Here is a 16,115-nt window from a genome sequence, read left to right as displayed (position 1 = left end):
AAGAAATTACTAAGGGATAGCTCATTCCCTGCCCAAAGCATAAGCGGAGGGCAGTGACCTCCAGAGTTGAATCAGCCATAAGGTTTTCAGAGGTGCAATGATTTAAAGTTAGCAAACATTAGTACAAATTAAGGACCTAGAATACAAGTTCCACTAGTACAACAAGTGCTTTCTCAAACAGGTTAACTGTAGTTTTGCTTAAAATCCATTATCCATTCAGGTGCATATGAGAACAACTTGTTTTAACAAGCAATTTCCCACACCAAGCTGGACAGCAAGGCACAATAACTATCTGCACCAGAACTCCAATCTCTCTGCTCAGTGGGTTGTGTCTTAATGTCTGTAGTTGTCAGGTACATAATACCAGCTCACCCAAGATGGAAAAGTCTGGGCTAATGAGGAAATTTCATTAGAGTACATCTCAGAGCCCAAAAGGATGTGATTTCTAGGTTTTCTAAAGGGGTCCTGTGCTCCTTGCTGGAATGAAGAAGCATTGAGTATTAAAGAGAAGGACAGGAAGAAGCAAAAAAAGAGTGCTGGGACACTGTAATAGTATATATGCTGTGCTGCTTCAATTTTCCAGAAGATATATGTAGATTTCAAATCTGCACTCGCTCCCCTGCCCTTCTGCAGAGTATAAAGAAGTAGACTGCTCAGACTGCATTCTGGAAGGAGCGCTGGGAGGGAGGGGTTTTGAGAACACTGATTTAAAGCACTTTAAATTCAGAGTATTGAGTTTTTCATATGAAATTTACTTATAGTATTTATAAATAACAAGATCAAACACACAGGATAGTCAGTGGTGGCAAAGAATAGAACACCAGTACATTTAAGGACTGTTATTTATCAAAAACTAGAATGTTCCATATGAATATCTTAATCCCTGTGACATCATGGTGTGATGCCCTGAGCCACACAGCCCAGAGAAATAGATTTAAAAGCAGCACTTTTTGCTCCTAAGCATCACAGAGTACTGGGTTTGTATCACTTCATTGCTAAAACAATCACTTCAGCCACATATGCTTTAGGTGTGTGTTAAGAATGTGATGTTAAGATTAGTAGCTTAGAAAACCCTTGGAAATGATTCAGAAGGCATAATGCAGAAACACCTAGAAATCCAAGCAACGCATGTACATGGAACTCTATCACTAGAGAAATAGAAGAAAACATCTACTTCCACCCCAGAATCCCCAGCTGCAGCCTTATCATGGAGCAATGGAAGTGCTGGACCACAGACCACAGTATTGGGAGAAATAGAAGTCAATGTCAGGGCAGAGGTGATGGAAATACATCTGTGAAGCTTTGGTACAAAGAGAGCAGCCGTCAAAAGAGAAGTCAGTTTTGAACAGTCTGAAGTAGCCTTGGGAGAAACACGTGAAAAGCCGGAACACAAAACTGTTTTCCTTAGCTGATGTAAGTGGAACTGAGTTGATAGGCACAAGTCATGAGGTTCAGCTTTCAAACACAAAGGATGAAGTCACCTGTCAGCTCAGGAGACTGGGAATGATTTTTCACAGTGAGTAGCCACCAGCTAAGCCATCTTCAAAATAAAAAAAAGTAAAAGTAAGCAGGAATAAAAATGCCCACCAATTGAGAACAGCATCAATAATGAATTTTCACTATTAATAAATCCTGCCTCCAGAGTTTTTCCAGCAAGCTTACTAAATATTTCATTGTCTTTCATTCTGAGAAGTAATCTACAAAAAAAAAAAAAAAAAAAAAAAAAAAAAGACTCAAAATGCTGAAAACAAAAGAAAAAAAAATTATTTAAAGTAAGCTTTTCAAAATCTAACAGCTACAAGGAAATGTTAGTGCAGTTTAGCTTTGACTGCAACAGGGGTGGGACAATTACGAAAGGGATTTAATGAGCAAGACATCCAGCACAATGCTATTAAATGCTTTTCATGCATAGTAAGGTACAATCCACACAAATGAGAAAAGAAACAGGACAAAAGCTAACAACAAACATCACACAATGCCACTGCATACATCAAATCATAGTCTTTCGTGGAAAGTCCATGGTCTCTTGTGTAAATTAGAACCTGAAACACTACACACAGTATGTGCACATAAGGGAATCGTACATCTCATTGCCAAGTCCTGAAGCACAAAACAAAAGAACAGAGAGAATAAAAAGCCGAGACAAGCATCTTACAGTCTGGAAAGTTAAAACCAGTGAGGGTAAACCTCATGTGGAGTTGTAATGAAAAGCTAAGTCTCTCAAGGCATTAAATGAATATGCTCACACACTAGTAAACATTTTAAATATGTATTCAAAGTCCTGTTGGATTCTAATGCTTCTGTGATAATTATAGATGACTCTCATCCTAAGTAAATAATTCAATAGCAAAAAAATGGCTTGGCCTGGAAGCAAGATAAGCAGTGGCCCAAGACTTTGGATAGCTGCTTTTTACATAGAGAATTTGGCCTCAGTTTTGACTTTGTGAGGAGAAGTTTCTGGAAAAAACGAAGACGCACACACACACACTCTCACAAAAAAAAGCCTAACCATTTGTATTTGCAACTGATATTTAGGATCAGCTCTTCTGAACTTCGTCCGTTAGAGGGAGAAGAAAGAGCTGATGGGGTGAGAAGAGAGCCTAGCAGATTAATTCCTATAAGGTACTGCTACAGGGGAATAGCACTCTTATTTGAGGGCAAAGTTCTGTTTTATGCTCGTTTTGATCAGAAAGTAGGATCCTGCAGTTATATATGCTGGCACTAGACACTTGGGAACCCAGCAGAATCCAGAAGGCAGAGCCCTATCTCATGTTTTGGATTTGTTTGTTGTTTATTGGTTCTTAAGTATAAACATACACCTTTCTTTAAGCACTTAAAATTAATCTGGTTATAAATGAGAGTAATAGTAATAATGTACTCCTGAAAAAGAACACCAAGAGAAAGAAATTTCACTTGCAAGGCATTAATCAATAAGCTGATTAAATTCTCATTTTCTTGAAACTAACATTTTTTATGCCAGAGACTTTAAAGCAAGGTTAAAATATGTATATATATGCACACACATACATCTTATCTCAATTCCACTAACTCCGATGGGTCTAAAACATGGTTTGTCCTCACACACATATAGGCCTGATACTAACTCCCATGGGAATCCATCAGACCTAGTTCTAATACGGGACATGAAGTACATGCAATTTTTTTTTCCTACTATTGAAAACAAATAAGATGAAAACAACAGGAATGTAATACAGCATTCACATCATTCTACCATGCATGTTTTCAATGCCACTTTTGTTGCGTGTCTACATAGATTAAAAAAGGCACTAATGCATCTGAAGTAGAAACCACGCATCTTTTCAACTATGCTTGAGTCTGCATCTCCTGGCAGCAAAATGCCAGCCCAGAAAGCTTCCTTAAAACATTGAGATATTCACAGGTATTTGCAATCTATTAGCATTGCAACATCCTCAAGCCATCCTGTTAATCTGCACATGCAGCTCAGACCAGATCTAGTTGCTCTAACGGAGGTGAGATGCACAGAGATATGTTAAAACCTAGAGAAAAATTCAGCAACCGGTTTGCAAGTGGGCTTTAAATATTTCAAAATTTAAAAAAAGCCTTAGATACCTCTAATGTTATCAGAAAATCAGACAAGATATTCCACATAACATTTTGTTCAAGCTTAAAGAACACTTGGATCCAGCTTTGCTCTTGCCAACTTCAGGAAAACTTTAGAAAAGATTTTCTATAAATAACTTAAGAAACTGAACTCTGTACAATCTCACAATTAAGAAAAAAAGCCCCCTAAGTCAGAAGAACAGAATTATGTAAATATCACTGACCTGTTTCATTTAAAACTCTCTTCATGAGCAGCTTGCTCAGTTGCACAGTCAAATCTTCATCAGAGACACCTTTCGGCTGCAACCTTGGCACTAGAAAGAAATGCAATACTTCATAGTGGAGGGATACAGCTTAAAAACAAACTCTAAAGCGCATCTGTTCAAGAACAAGAAGCGTAAATATATTTTATTTGCAATAGTTAAGTAAAATCCATGCACAGCAAGAAGGGAATAGCTTACATGAAAGCCCTGTCCTTATAATACCTTCAGTGAATAACACATAGCATTAATATGAGCAGCAATCATAACAGAACACCTTCTACAGAAACAATTTTGCACAAAGGAAGGCTGCACATGCTTATTGCCATTATCTTTTGTAATTAAAAAACAGTTAATCAGTTAAATTCTTACTGTGAAGGATGTGAGACACTGCAACAGGTTGCCCAGAGAGGCTGTGGTTGCGCCCTCCCTGGAAGCACTCAAACCCAGGCTGAATGAGGCTTTGAGCAGCCTGGTGTAGAGGGAAGCGCCCCTGCCTATAGCAGGGCGGTTGCAACTATATGATCTCAAATGCCCCATCCAACCCAAATCCTTCTACATTATTCTTACATCTGCAAGAGGCAGAGGGGCTGGGGGGTGTGGGGTGGAGTAACGCAGTCAGGGTGCTCCACACCCAGCAGTGGGTTAAGCATTTTCCTGCATAACAAGGGTGTTTCTTATTAAAACAGAATTACACAGCAGCTTCTGCTGCAAACACATCCATTCTGAAAACTAGAAAATGGATTTTAATAATTAAGACAATTAAATTTAGGGAGGCAATGTTCCCAAAAGTCATCTTTCACAAACAGACAAGGCACAGCAAATTAAGTCGTCTATTCAAATAGATCAAATACGAATTTTGTGGCAGGAACAGGAATTGGATACCAGAAACTTAAATGCCAATCCAGGTCCTTTAAAATAAGGTCAATGTTCTTATCAATGGAAAAAAAATATATGTTGAAAAGGAAAGTTTGCTGGCTAAATTTTGCAGTTTAATATAGGCAATATGAGAAAGAGAACTAATACAAGAAAATATTCAATTTCTATAATATTAATAAACAGCTACTGGTAGCAGTAAATCCCTATCACCAACATTCAGAGAAATTTAAAAAAGAAAATGAAAGAGCCGTGCTTCAGAGTGCTGCAGAATTTATCAAGATGTTTATGGACAGTTTTTTGCTTCTTTTGCATGGCAAAGCAAATAATTTATTGATACCTCGGTGTAACCTGTTCTTCTCTTCTGTTGTTTTCCTTCTAGCTTTTACTGTTGGAAATATCAATACAGCTGTGTCCTCAGAGAATAACGTCCATACTTATGCAATTCAGTTACAAATAAACAAGCCTAAGCACTTCTGTTTCTTCTGAACTCTTTTTGATTGGGGATTATTGCCTGACTGCAACTTATTTTTCCCTGCACACACTGCTTGTCAGTCTCTTGACCTGGCTTTCTCTTTCTCAGTGTGAGAAGAAATCAATGGCAGAACTTCTGTTGGAGGATTCCCAAGGGTATCTCCCTAATCTCCAATTTCTTTGTCATGCTCATCTCAAGCAAGCCCTATATGCTACTCGCTTCATCAGATTTCTTTAAGTCCTAATTCCTATACCAGATCCTCATATTTGCTATTATTCAATTAATCCTCAGCAGCTCACCTTATACAAACAGAAAATAAAAAGAGATAGAGACATTTGCCATTCAGAGAAAGTTTTCAGAACTGATGCCTGTTTGGTCCTCAGGTCCCCAACTGCCTTTCCCCACCCCAGGACTAGGGCTGTGTTCCATCTATAAACACATTGTCACCAGTGAGAGAAGGGAGCCAGCGACACCAGGTCACGCACTGTCCCCAGTGCTCCTTCATGCTCACCAGGATGCACACTGCCTGTCTGAGGGACCTGGATTCCCAAACAATATTAAAAATTCAGTCCCAACCTTCTTTTCCCCTCAGTCTTAAACGAGGCAGAACCTTTTATATTTTTTGATAGCCTTCACTTGTAAAATTTCACCACTGTTCTCAGTTCCTGGTTCATGCTAAGATAGAAAAACAACTTTGGCCAGAGGGAGTGAGCCTTCACTTCCGTTCTGACTTCCCAAAACTGAAACCAAGTGGTTCATTCTCACCATCCAACCCTTCATGTGCTGGACAGTGCTTGGAAGAAGTGACAAGACATGCAATTGCCCGTGGGGGTCTGGTCTGTAGGAACATTACAGCTTTTTCTCTGCTTTCCAACAGAACACAACCCTTCACTTCCCCTCTTCCCCCCCAAAAAAATAAATAAATCCTAAGACCAGTTTCATGCAATCTGTAGGACTGGAACAGCAATTCTTCGACATAACGCAGTCCTAAGGCAGGTTGTAGAAGGATAAAGAAGTGAGGGTTTTTTCTCCAGACACCAGTAGAGTCATGGCTCCCTGGAAACACATTTACAGTTTCTCTCTCTGCTTGTCTATCATAGTGCTGCCATTGCCCCCTAATGCCCGGCCCCACTACCTTGTGCACTCCAATGAATCAATTAACAGAAAGCTCTGCAGAGAAAACCACTTGAGCCGAAATAGATTGGTAAGACACAAAGGCTCAGATTTTCAAGAATTATTTGAGTTTTGAGCTGTGGAAAGGTACCAGCACAACTTCTGCAGCACCGACTGCATCCTTATAACCTAAATCAATTGCAAATGTTTCTGCCAAAATACCTTCCGAAAACTGAAGGTGAGAGGTTAAGTCTTGTACTGATTCAATGATTTGGGGCATTTCTCTTCTATAGTGACACCAAACTCAGACTGCAAGCCAACGCATGGAATGACCAGAGCATCCTCATGCTCTACAGTTTTGTCCCAGCATAGGAAACTGTCTAGGGCTCCCAGTGTTGGAGCTGAGAGCAACTTTTGGAGAGGCCAAGTGCTCACGCGTGTATGTAGCAAGAGGTACAGCAAGAGCAGCATACCCTGGGCACCACAGTCAGTGAAGACTCCACATCCTCTACCTGCTGCCTCGAGCTGCAAGCTAGGAAGGCATCAGCATGTTTCCACAAGCATGTTGTGGAAGTCTGAAGGCAAGTTTTGCATTGCTGCCTGCAAATCCTGGTGGCAAGTTGGCACAGTATCTGAGGCAAGATCTCAACTCGGACTGAGAGTTCAAGGTGGTGTCGGGAGCTGCTGCAGGGCACACTGAGCTGCTGCTCTCCAAAGGGCCTCGCCTGTGTAAAGAGACCAAGGGAGTTGCTAAACCACAGACAATGAAAACAATTTTAAATGAGAGATTAAATGAAAGGAAAAAAAAGTTGTCAAAATGTCAAGGCGAATGTTTTCATAGAACTAACCAGGGAACGGCTAGACAGCACGAGTGCAAACCTTTAACTTATTTAAAACTTTTAAAGTGTGAATACAAAAAACTTTCTCCAGTCTAGACAGGCAATAACTCCATACTTCATGAAAAAACAGCCATTTTGGTATTTCTGGTCACTTCTCCCCTTCCCCCCCATCCTGGTAGCTATATGTAGATTTGAAATTCAAATTCCAGTTCATAAAGGCAGAGGAGCTGTAATGAACAGAACTGCAGCCTCTTGACCAGAGCCATCCTGCACATGTCTGGAGCAGCAGTCTTACCCTACCCAGACTCTGTCTGGAGACTGGCAGCATCCTGTCAATATGCACACCAAGCCAGGGATGGAGCTCATGTGACACACCTTTGGCTCCCACCCTTAGCTGTTGTTTCCACACCACATCACATGGGTGGCTGCTCAGAGGCAGCTGGAGGAAAGGGACATCCTTACGTTACAGCCTGGCAGGGGCCCTACTATTCGGATGGCCAGAGACAGCGGATACTGAATTTGTGGTCTCTCCGAGAGCATCTGGCCTTGACAGAGCCGTCCCACCAACTCCAACTGGAAAAGCTGCTCACTTCTCCCTCCTTCTGTCTGTTATTCAGAAAGTTTCCTATTGTCAGAGTATAACTTAATCCTCTTTGAGGAAAAAGCAGTCACATAATCAATTGCACTGTAGTGTGATGTTTTATAACAATGCTATGAAGCCTCAAAAAATGAGGGCTGCATACAGCAAGCCTCAGTGAAGTTGGTGATGCTGCCAGCGCTGCAGTGCTGGAGAACAGGTCTGCTGGTGATAATGCTGACCATACACCTGATTTGAACTTGCTTCCATTTACATAAATGCTAACTGGAGAGAGTCACAATCCTGATGAATTACACCATCCTGGGTTAAATAAATCAGCTGGGAGACACTGAATTAAGAGGTGCTCTGGAGCCCTAGCTGCAGCTCTCCCTGTGCCATCTTCCATGCCAAGCTGATGAACAGACCACAAACCATGCTGTCAGAGCACTTTAGCTTGCCACAGGGCAGGATTTAGCCTTCCACTGAGCTAAAAAAAAAAAAAAGAAAATGGAGAGGCAAGCAAGGTGCAGGAATATTCAGTGTGTTTATGACTCACACTGAAATCACTGTCTCTGCCACCTGCTAAACCTAATAATCTTAAACTTGAGATGGTATTTGCCTTCAGCTGTCTGACTCTGTGCTTCAGCACGAACCCCATCACTCCACTCCTAGGAAGTCCATCACTATTCGTTCAGCATTATGGATATCAATGATAAATCAGTACTATTGCATCACTGTAAAATACAGATATTGGAATCTTACGTGAGAACTATTTCATTATGGAGCTATAATATTAATTTACCATTCTGTTCTTCACAGTGCTGAAACAATGCTATTTCACAGGGTTTGACCTGCAGAGAGCAGGCAGGCACATGCAGCAGATAAATTGCAAATAAGAGAACATTCCGTACATTCAGTAAGAGTGATTATAGTCAAGAAGACTAGAGTTCTCAGATTTCTTCGGAAGATCACCAACAAAACAGGTTAGATCAGAAGCTCGTACTTCTCTGTACAGAGGAGGCAACCTGTTCATTTTCATAGAAAAAAAAAAAAAAGTGACATGCAGCATAAAGTACAGAGTAAATTCCAGGTATTACAGCAGAAGCAAAGCTGAAGTTAAGAGCCAGATTGCTTTAGGTGAACATTAAGAGGTTTCGAGTTTTGTATACTCTTTTGATAACCTAATCTTCTCTGTTAAAACAATGGAAAGCTCTTACTTTCTTTCGAAAAAAAGACTAACACAAACCATTAACTTTCTCCCTCAGTACACCAGAAAATGAACTTAACGCATGTCAATCCTCTCTGCTTTTAGTCAGTTCCTGGTGAGAAATCTCAGACATGCCACAATTTGTAGCACAAAATTTAAAAATTAATAGATCTACCTCTATGGATGACAGGAAATCAACACTGAATGTTACCAGGCTACTTTCTGCATTCACACCTTTCTTTTTATAGTGCTCTGTTAAATTGGAACCCTGTGGTGTTTTCTGATGAGGGCTTTTACTCAAAGTCAGGACATTCAACAAAACTCTTACCCACAACCACAAGGCACCCTTTGAGAACACAGTCACTGTTTTGCTGGCCTTTGGTACAGGAGTTGGAGCTCACTACTCCTAGCCTGAGTTGTAGGCACAATTGTGCTGCCTTCCTGGTGGAGAAAGGCCGGGCGGAAAAAGGGAGGTGAAGAGAGACCCAGAGAGATGCCATGTCAGGGAGAGAAGCCAAGCAGCTACCCGCAAAAGACTCCTCCTTGTAGAAGTCTGGCAACCAGGGCCTTTTTGCCACCTTCCCCCCTCCTGACATTTAAAAACTGCTAATCAGGAGCTGACCTGGGATATGTGCCTTGCTTGCATTGAGAATTCCTTGACTTGGAAGAATTTATACTGGGATATTAGGCAGACATAAACAGCCATAACAATTCTAGCTCTGCTTATACGAATGATCCACTGAAGTGTGTAAAATGCACTCTATTACTGCACTAAAGTCAATTTGCAATTGATCATATTGCATTTCTAGTGTCAGCAGATATGAAAACATGTCATTTACCAATGCTTAATGAACGTCTGTGCTGACAAGACATAAATATCAATAAGCAGCTCTCCAGATAAGGAGGTTAACCAGCAAAGTACTCGGTGAAAACATTAAAGAGGTAATCATCTGGCAATTGCTGTATGGATGGAGCAACCACCCTGAAAGATAACAAACCCACTTGAAGAAATATTACAAGAAAAAAAGGGAGAAAAAAACAGGTAATTATCTTCACACTATAAACTGAAAAATTTATCAGAACAAAGCAGCAGTTGCCTTTTGGAATTGCACTTGCTCTCTTTTCCATGAGTGCTTGAGGCAATCAGCTTAGTAGAGCTCTTTGAACACACCAGGTATTTGGAAAAGGCAAAGTAGCAAGATGCTCCATTTCCTTCCAACTCCTCCTAGTAGTATTAATCCTTTCTTCTCTCTCTCTCCACCTCATCTTTTCATTGGTTTCACAGGGGCTTTAATTTTAAGATCTTTCCTTCTTTTCAGGATAAAGCTTTCAGCTTCCTATAAAGTTGCAGGAACTCGATGAAGGGAACATTACTAGTGCTTAGAAGCACTTCATGAAAGTGAAACGCAGTAGTTTAAACTTTGCTTTATAGTTAATGGAGCAATTTAACAGCAGCTACAGTCATTACTGGACTGAACATAAATTTCAAGTTCAGTTCAGATTTAAGCAGTTGCAAATGGTGCTTATATTTAATCTATGAAGCCCAAAGCACTGCACGGTTTTCAAGCAAACATAATGGGAGCCTAGAACAGAAAAACCTCCCTGGGTGCAGATGTACCTGTGGGTGGGAGGCACACAGGCCTTTTATCACCCTGACTGGTGCACCCTGAAAGCCTCCTGGCTACAGGGACTTGAGTCAGCCCCTGCATCACATGTAGCATGTCTTAGGCACAGAAATGCTGTTCTGATTCCAGATTTCTCTCTTCCAAGAGAGAAAAAAAGAAATTAGAAAGTCCTTCTATAATCATTAGATAGTGGCAGGACAGTCAGTTCCCGCAGTGCTTCGTTCTGAACCAGCACCTCTCTCCTTGCAGCCACACTGGAAAACCACTGAGCAGTCACACTGTGAGCAGATTTCTGATACAGAAGGAAAACTGTAGTAAAGCTAAAGGAAGAAAGGGAACATCCTCTTTCTGAAGAAAAATCTGGACATTCAGAGATAGAAATCGTTAAGGAAGTTACTGCTTTTTGCACATTCAGTAACAACTACTTCAGTAACAAAAATAATTTTCAGTGTATCATAATGCTAACTGTGCAAAAATCACCAGGTGGATGAAGCAGGAAGAGGAGTTTGCACATCAAAAGAAACGCAATTAGAAGGAAATTACCTGTGCTCTGGTGTAGCCTTTGCCACAGATGCTTACAGAGTACCCCCCAAATGCTTCCCATTTCAGTCACAGTTTCCAGCTAAAATCTCATTATGCAGACCCAGTCCTCCTTTCTCTTGTATGCATTCCATCCTATTTCAATGCAAATTTATTTCCCCTTGGTAATAATGATTGCCCACAGATCTCATATCACATTTTTCATCAGTAGATGAAATGTAAAAGCACACATCAGATACAGTTCGCCAACCCCATTTTGTAGCTTCAGAAACCAAGGCAAGGGAGAGTTCCCCAAGGCCTTCCAGCATCCTGGAACACAAACAGGGCTTCAGAGCTCTGCAGTGCTTCTCTGGGTCCCTTAGACCTGGAGCAATCTCTGTGCTCACAACCCAGACCATGCACAATTCCACTCTCAAATTGAGGGGAAAAAAAAATTGACTGGAAGAGTAAGAAAGAACTGTTACAGGTTGCCCAGAGAGGTTGTGGAGTCTCCTTCCCTGCAGATACTCTAAAACCATCTGGACACAGTTCTGGGCAATGTGCTCTAGTAGACCTCCCTAAGCAGGGAGGTTGGACTGGGTGACCTCCAGAGGTCTCCCTCCCACTTCAACCATCCTGAGATAACACAGATTTATGAGGGAACAAAGCTCAGGTAGCCTGTGAGGCTTTCCTGCCCAGGCACAAGCATTTACAAGTGTGTTTGGAGGAACTCATCTGGTTTTCCTTTTGGTTACTGTCAGCATCAACACAACATTGCCCTCTGCTTGGACCTCTCAATGTGTAAATGCCAATTTGCCAACCACAATTAAAGTGAAAATCTGCACACAATAAGAACCCAAGTCAGTTGCATGGATATTTTAAAGTCTTGTTTAAGCATTCTAATAACTTCATGATTGTTCTCCTATGAAGACATAGAGTCATGGTTTTGTGATTTTTGGTTTTCAGTATTCCACACCATAACATCATGTGGGGCACTGAGAGTTTAACTGTTAATGCTCAAGTCCTGGGTACCTGCCCAGAAGAGAAGAACTACATTCCCCAGAGGACTTCGCAGTCACAGAGAGGAGATGTACCTCCTGGCAAGGTCACCTGATGGGCTCTTTCTCATCTGCTTGTCATCGGCTCTCCTCCCATCTCCCTGATGCTCAACTGAACTGCACATCTCACCTCAGCTTTGTGGTGAAGCCTATCCACCTTTTGGACATTCTCTCTCTCGTTATATTTAATTTATTAACTTCAATTCTGATTATATTGTATTATAGTGTGTTATCTTGCATTCCAATACTATATTTAGTAAATTAGTTTGTTTCTCCTCAGATCAGTGCCGCTGTTTTTAATTATTTTGGGGTCCCCAGTTCCCTTTTTCTGGAGGCACAGATTCTGCGAAATCCCTCCTCCCCACTGGTAATGAAACTGGGCCAAACCAGCCCGTAAACTGTTGACACATAGTTAAGATTGTTTCACCTGCAGAAGAGAGGGGTCCAAGGAGACTTCACTGCTGCCTTCCAGTATCCAAAAGGGAGCAACAGGGGAGATAAGGAGCATATAGAGATAGGAAAAGACAGTAACAGTTCAAGACTAGCAGAGAGGAGATAGCAAAGAATTTCTTCTGGTTATCCACTGTATGAGACCGGTGGGGCCCTGGCACAGGCAGCCCAGAGAAGCCATGAGAGCCCCATCCCAGGTTGAATAGGGCCTTGGGCTCCTGTGGGTGGCAAATGTGATCACAGTAGGGGGATTGGAACTGGACAGCGTTCCCTTACAGTGCAACCCATTCTGTGATTTGCAACTAAATACAAACCAAACACAAGACACAAGGAAAGCAAGAAAGACTTTCTAACAGCTCTGTTACTACGTGCACTAAATGTTGGCGATGGAATTCAGTAAGTGTAGTCATAGAAATGACTCTTAAAGCATTTCAAAACATGCTGAAGAGTGCCACAGATTAAGGCAAGATGGACTGAAGGCTTGACTTAATTGCTAATAGTTAATGAATGCCAGCTACAGTTTAGCCAGATACAACTTGAACAAAACACAAAGAATAACAGAACTGCAACCAGAAGCACCGTCTAGTATTGAATTAAATATCAAATTATTATTAAATATATCCTCCACAATCACTATGATTATGAACAAATAACTCAGTAATATTCCACACCACACAGTGCTATGCTAAAAATACATTTGCTTTCAGATGCGATTTTAGATGGCAGAGCAATTTCTTAATAAATCATACCTGAACTTCAGAATCCTTGCCCACCACAGTAACCATTAATCACATTACAAGTTTACTCCTAGGTATGTTCATAGCTCAGCCTTATAGAGATATCTTACTACTGCTGCTTTGTGTAGAGAAATAAAAGGTTTTACATAACCGTGCTTGATTTTTTCCGGAAATAAAATAGAAGAGGTTTTGTTTGCACTGAAGGATGAGATTTCCCTCTGGATTTGCTGCCCTCTAGATATCTTTCAGTATAAAACTGCTCTGCTTTTTAAATGGATTTTCAATAACCTGCTTTAGCTAAAGACACAATGAGTTTGGAATAAACAAGTACAACAGCAGGGAAGAGAGTGTTTGAATGGTTTGTCAAGATGCTTTTTACAAAGATAAGAAGTCTTAAGATGACGCCAGTTGTCCAAGGGGAGGAGCCTGGATACAAGCATTTATGGGGGCATCAAGTCAGTGATGGAGAGCAGTGCTGGTGGTTGTTATCACATAACAATACGCTCCATTTCCTGTATGAAGAGAGCAGTGAAATTATCAACAAGTTTTTCCCCACATACTGCTCTGCCAATGGACTTCAATGCTGATGTAAGAAAACTGAAGAGGTATTTCTTCCCCAAAACTCCCTTACTCTTTGTCTTTTGGATAATGCAGCTCTGCAAAGCTTTTTGTAGTGATGCTAGTCACTAGGCTGGCAGTGCCACTCCAAGATGTTTCAGATTATTTTTTTTTTATTCTCTGCTGCAGAGAACATTTCAGAGATTTTGACAGGAGAAAATTCAGCAAATAATGCGTTTCCCACCTCTGCAGTCATTGTGATTATTTCAGCAGGGATATCAACAGATAATTTCATTGTAGAAGGTTGCACGTGAGCATACAGATACATAGTGCCACAGAACTTTAAGAGAAAAATGTCATACAAAACTAGAACATCATTGTTTATTCATTATGAAGATAATGTTAACAAGATGAGGATTAGGTAAACAGGGCAGACTACAAATAAAAGGTAATAAGATCTAAATTATTTCATTTTGAAGTACAATACTGTCTAGAATACCTACAGCAAGAAGGCCTCAATAGCCCCCCTGGATGAGAAGATAGTTGTTCCAATTATCTGTCTATTTGGTGTCCTATCCAAGGTTTTTGATAAGAATTGAGAAGACTGGCAAAAAAATGTAATTATTAGATGAAGAAAATAAGTCCCAGTTTAAAAGCAAGTTTAACATCACACTTGAGCAAGATGGCTCTGGCCCATTTTAACTCTATAAGGTGACTTTTGGATCCCCCCTACCTCCCAAGAGTGGTACAGAAATCTGCGCAGATTTTAAAGTGTTTCAAAAGCTCCCTCTGCATCAAACTTCATTAAAAAGGACATTTTATTCCTCAGCATGGGTACAAATATTTCTATTGATCCTAAAAAGTAGCCATACCAGCAAGCACTAGGGTAAATTTCAGTGCCTGTAGCCCCTGCAAATTGACAACTTGACAAAACTATATGTGTTGGCACTTAGAAAGCACAATTCATCAAGGGAAAGAGAAAAAAAGCAGTTATTTGCTCACAAGGTCAATGTAGGGTGATCAATATTGTTAATTGCTTGTGGATACATTGAGACAGTAGTTTAGTGCACTTTAGCAATTATCTGACATTGAACACAGTATAAAATACCAATAGTATTCAATCCTAGGTGGTAAAGAAGCAGCTCCTAATTCTGCTCACCTTTTTGAATAGAAAACCAGAGTTCCTTCAGCATAAAATACTGCTGAATGCCAGCCAATCCTTTACTCAGGCCCAAGCCAAATGCATAAAGGAATCAGGTAACATTTTATCTCCCTTGACTTTCATGACATTGGAAACAGGAATCTCAAACTAGCACCAAACACCCTGTCCTGGTGGGATTTTCAGCCTTAACACAAGTTGAAAATTCCCAAATCCACAATGACAGCCTACTACCAAGAGACTTCAGCATATTTTTATATGAGTTGGCAAATAGCAATTGGCAAATACACATTAACGTGCATACAGTGAGCAGCAGATGAAAAGGACATACCTGTTTCAGCAGCACACGGCACAGATACCTCTACCTAGAATCCTAACAGATATTCACGCAAAAGATCCCCTTTGAGTTTCCAGGCATTATCACTCACGCAGCCTGAAATCCAGTGTTATACTTAGGATTCAGAAATGATAAAACATATAATGTTTTTGTACTGAGATGGAAGGAAAACAAGTTCTGAATTCTAAAATACATTAGCTTTCCCATAATTTTGTCATAACAAATGTATCATTCCAGTGCTGATGTCACGTCTTCAGCTGTTTTCAGACTAGTTCATCTGATCTGAGAACTTTGAATCCTAGTCATTGGCTTTGGATAAGTGCTTTGATATAGCTGGACATTCCCCTCTGCCTTAGGGAAGTGAATGGATACTGAAATTGCACGTTGCATTTCATTAACACAGGCATCCCAGCAGCATGCAAATCCTAAAGATAAGCTGGAATTTCAAAGATGTCCTCAAAAATACCTAATGCCTTTTAAAGTCATTGAGACCTGAATGGATAGACATTTGCTATTCTCCCCAAAACCAGTGGGAAGAAAGGATAAATGCTACTTGGTTGTTAGTCAGGCCACTCACTGCTTGCCTGGAGAGGGCTCATTTGCTACAGTGACAAGCAGAGAATCAGAAACCTGAACGGAATAAAATCTTGCTTTTTCTTCGGACTGGAATCTCAGATGGATATTAATATTTATAAATTCAAAGGCTGCCACTAGTTCAGAACTAAATTTCAGGCATTCATCCA

At 40.6% G+C, this 16,115-nt stretch overlaps 1 long non-coding RNA gene across 2 annotated transcripts in view; it reads right to left on the bottom strand.

The window, feature by feature from the left end:
- Window positions 1-564: 564 nt before the first annotated feature.
- LOC122177057 overlaps window positions 565-16,115 on the bottom strand; it is a 28,387-nt gene continuing 12,836 nt past the window's right edge. Inside the window, exons 3-5 of one of the 2 annotated variants that reach the window (XR_006177927.1) lie at window positions 6,780-7,031; window positions 3,807-3,896; window positions 565-1,540 (exon numbers count right to left, since the gene is read on the bottom strand). This is a non-coding gene — a long non-coding RNA (uncharacterized LOC122177057). The remainder of the gene's footprint in view (window positions 1,541-3,806; window positions 3,897-6,779; window positions 7,032-16,115) is intronic. The other variant, XR_006177924.1, reaches the window with a different exon arrangement.

Source organism: Lagopus leucura, unplaced genomic scaffold (assembly GCF_019238085.1).
Source record: "Lagopus leucura isolate 7727_CA_CO unplaced genomic scaffold, USGS_WTPT01 Super-Scaffold_1, whole genome shotgun sequence".
Classification (NCBI taxonomy): domain Eukaryota; kingdom Metazoa; phylum Chordata; class Aves; order Galliformes; family Phasianidae; genus Lagopus; species Lagopus leucura.
This window is presented reverse-complemented; position numbering and strand designations above follow the sequence as displayed.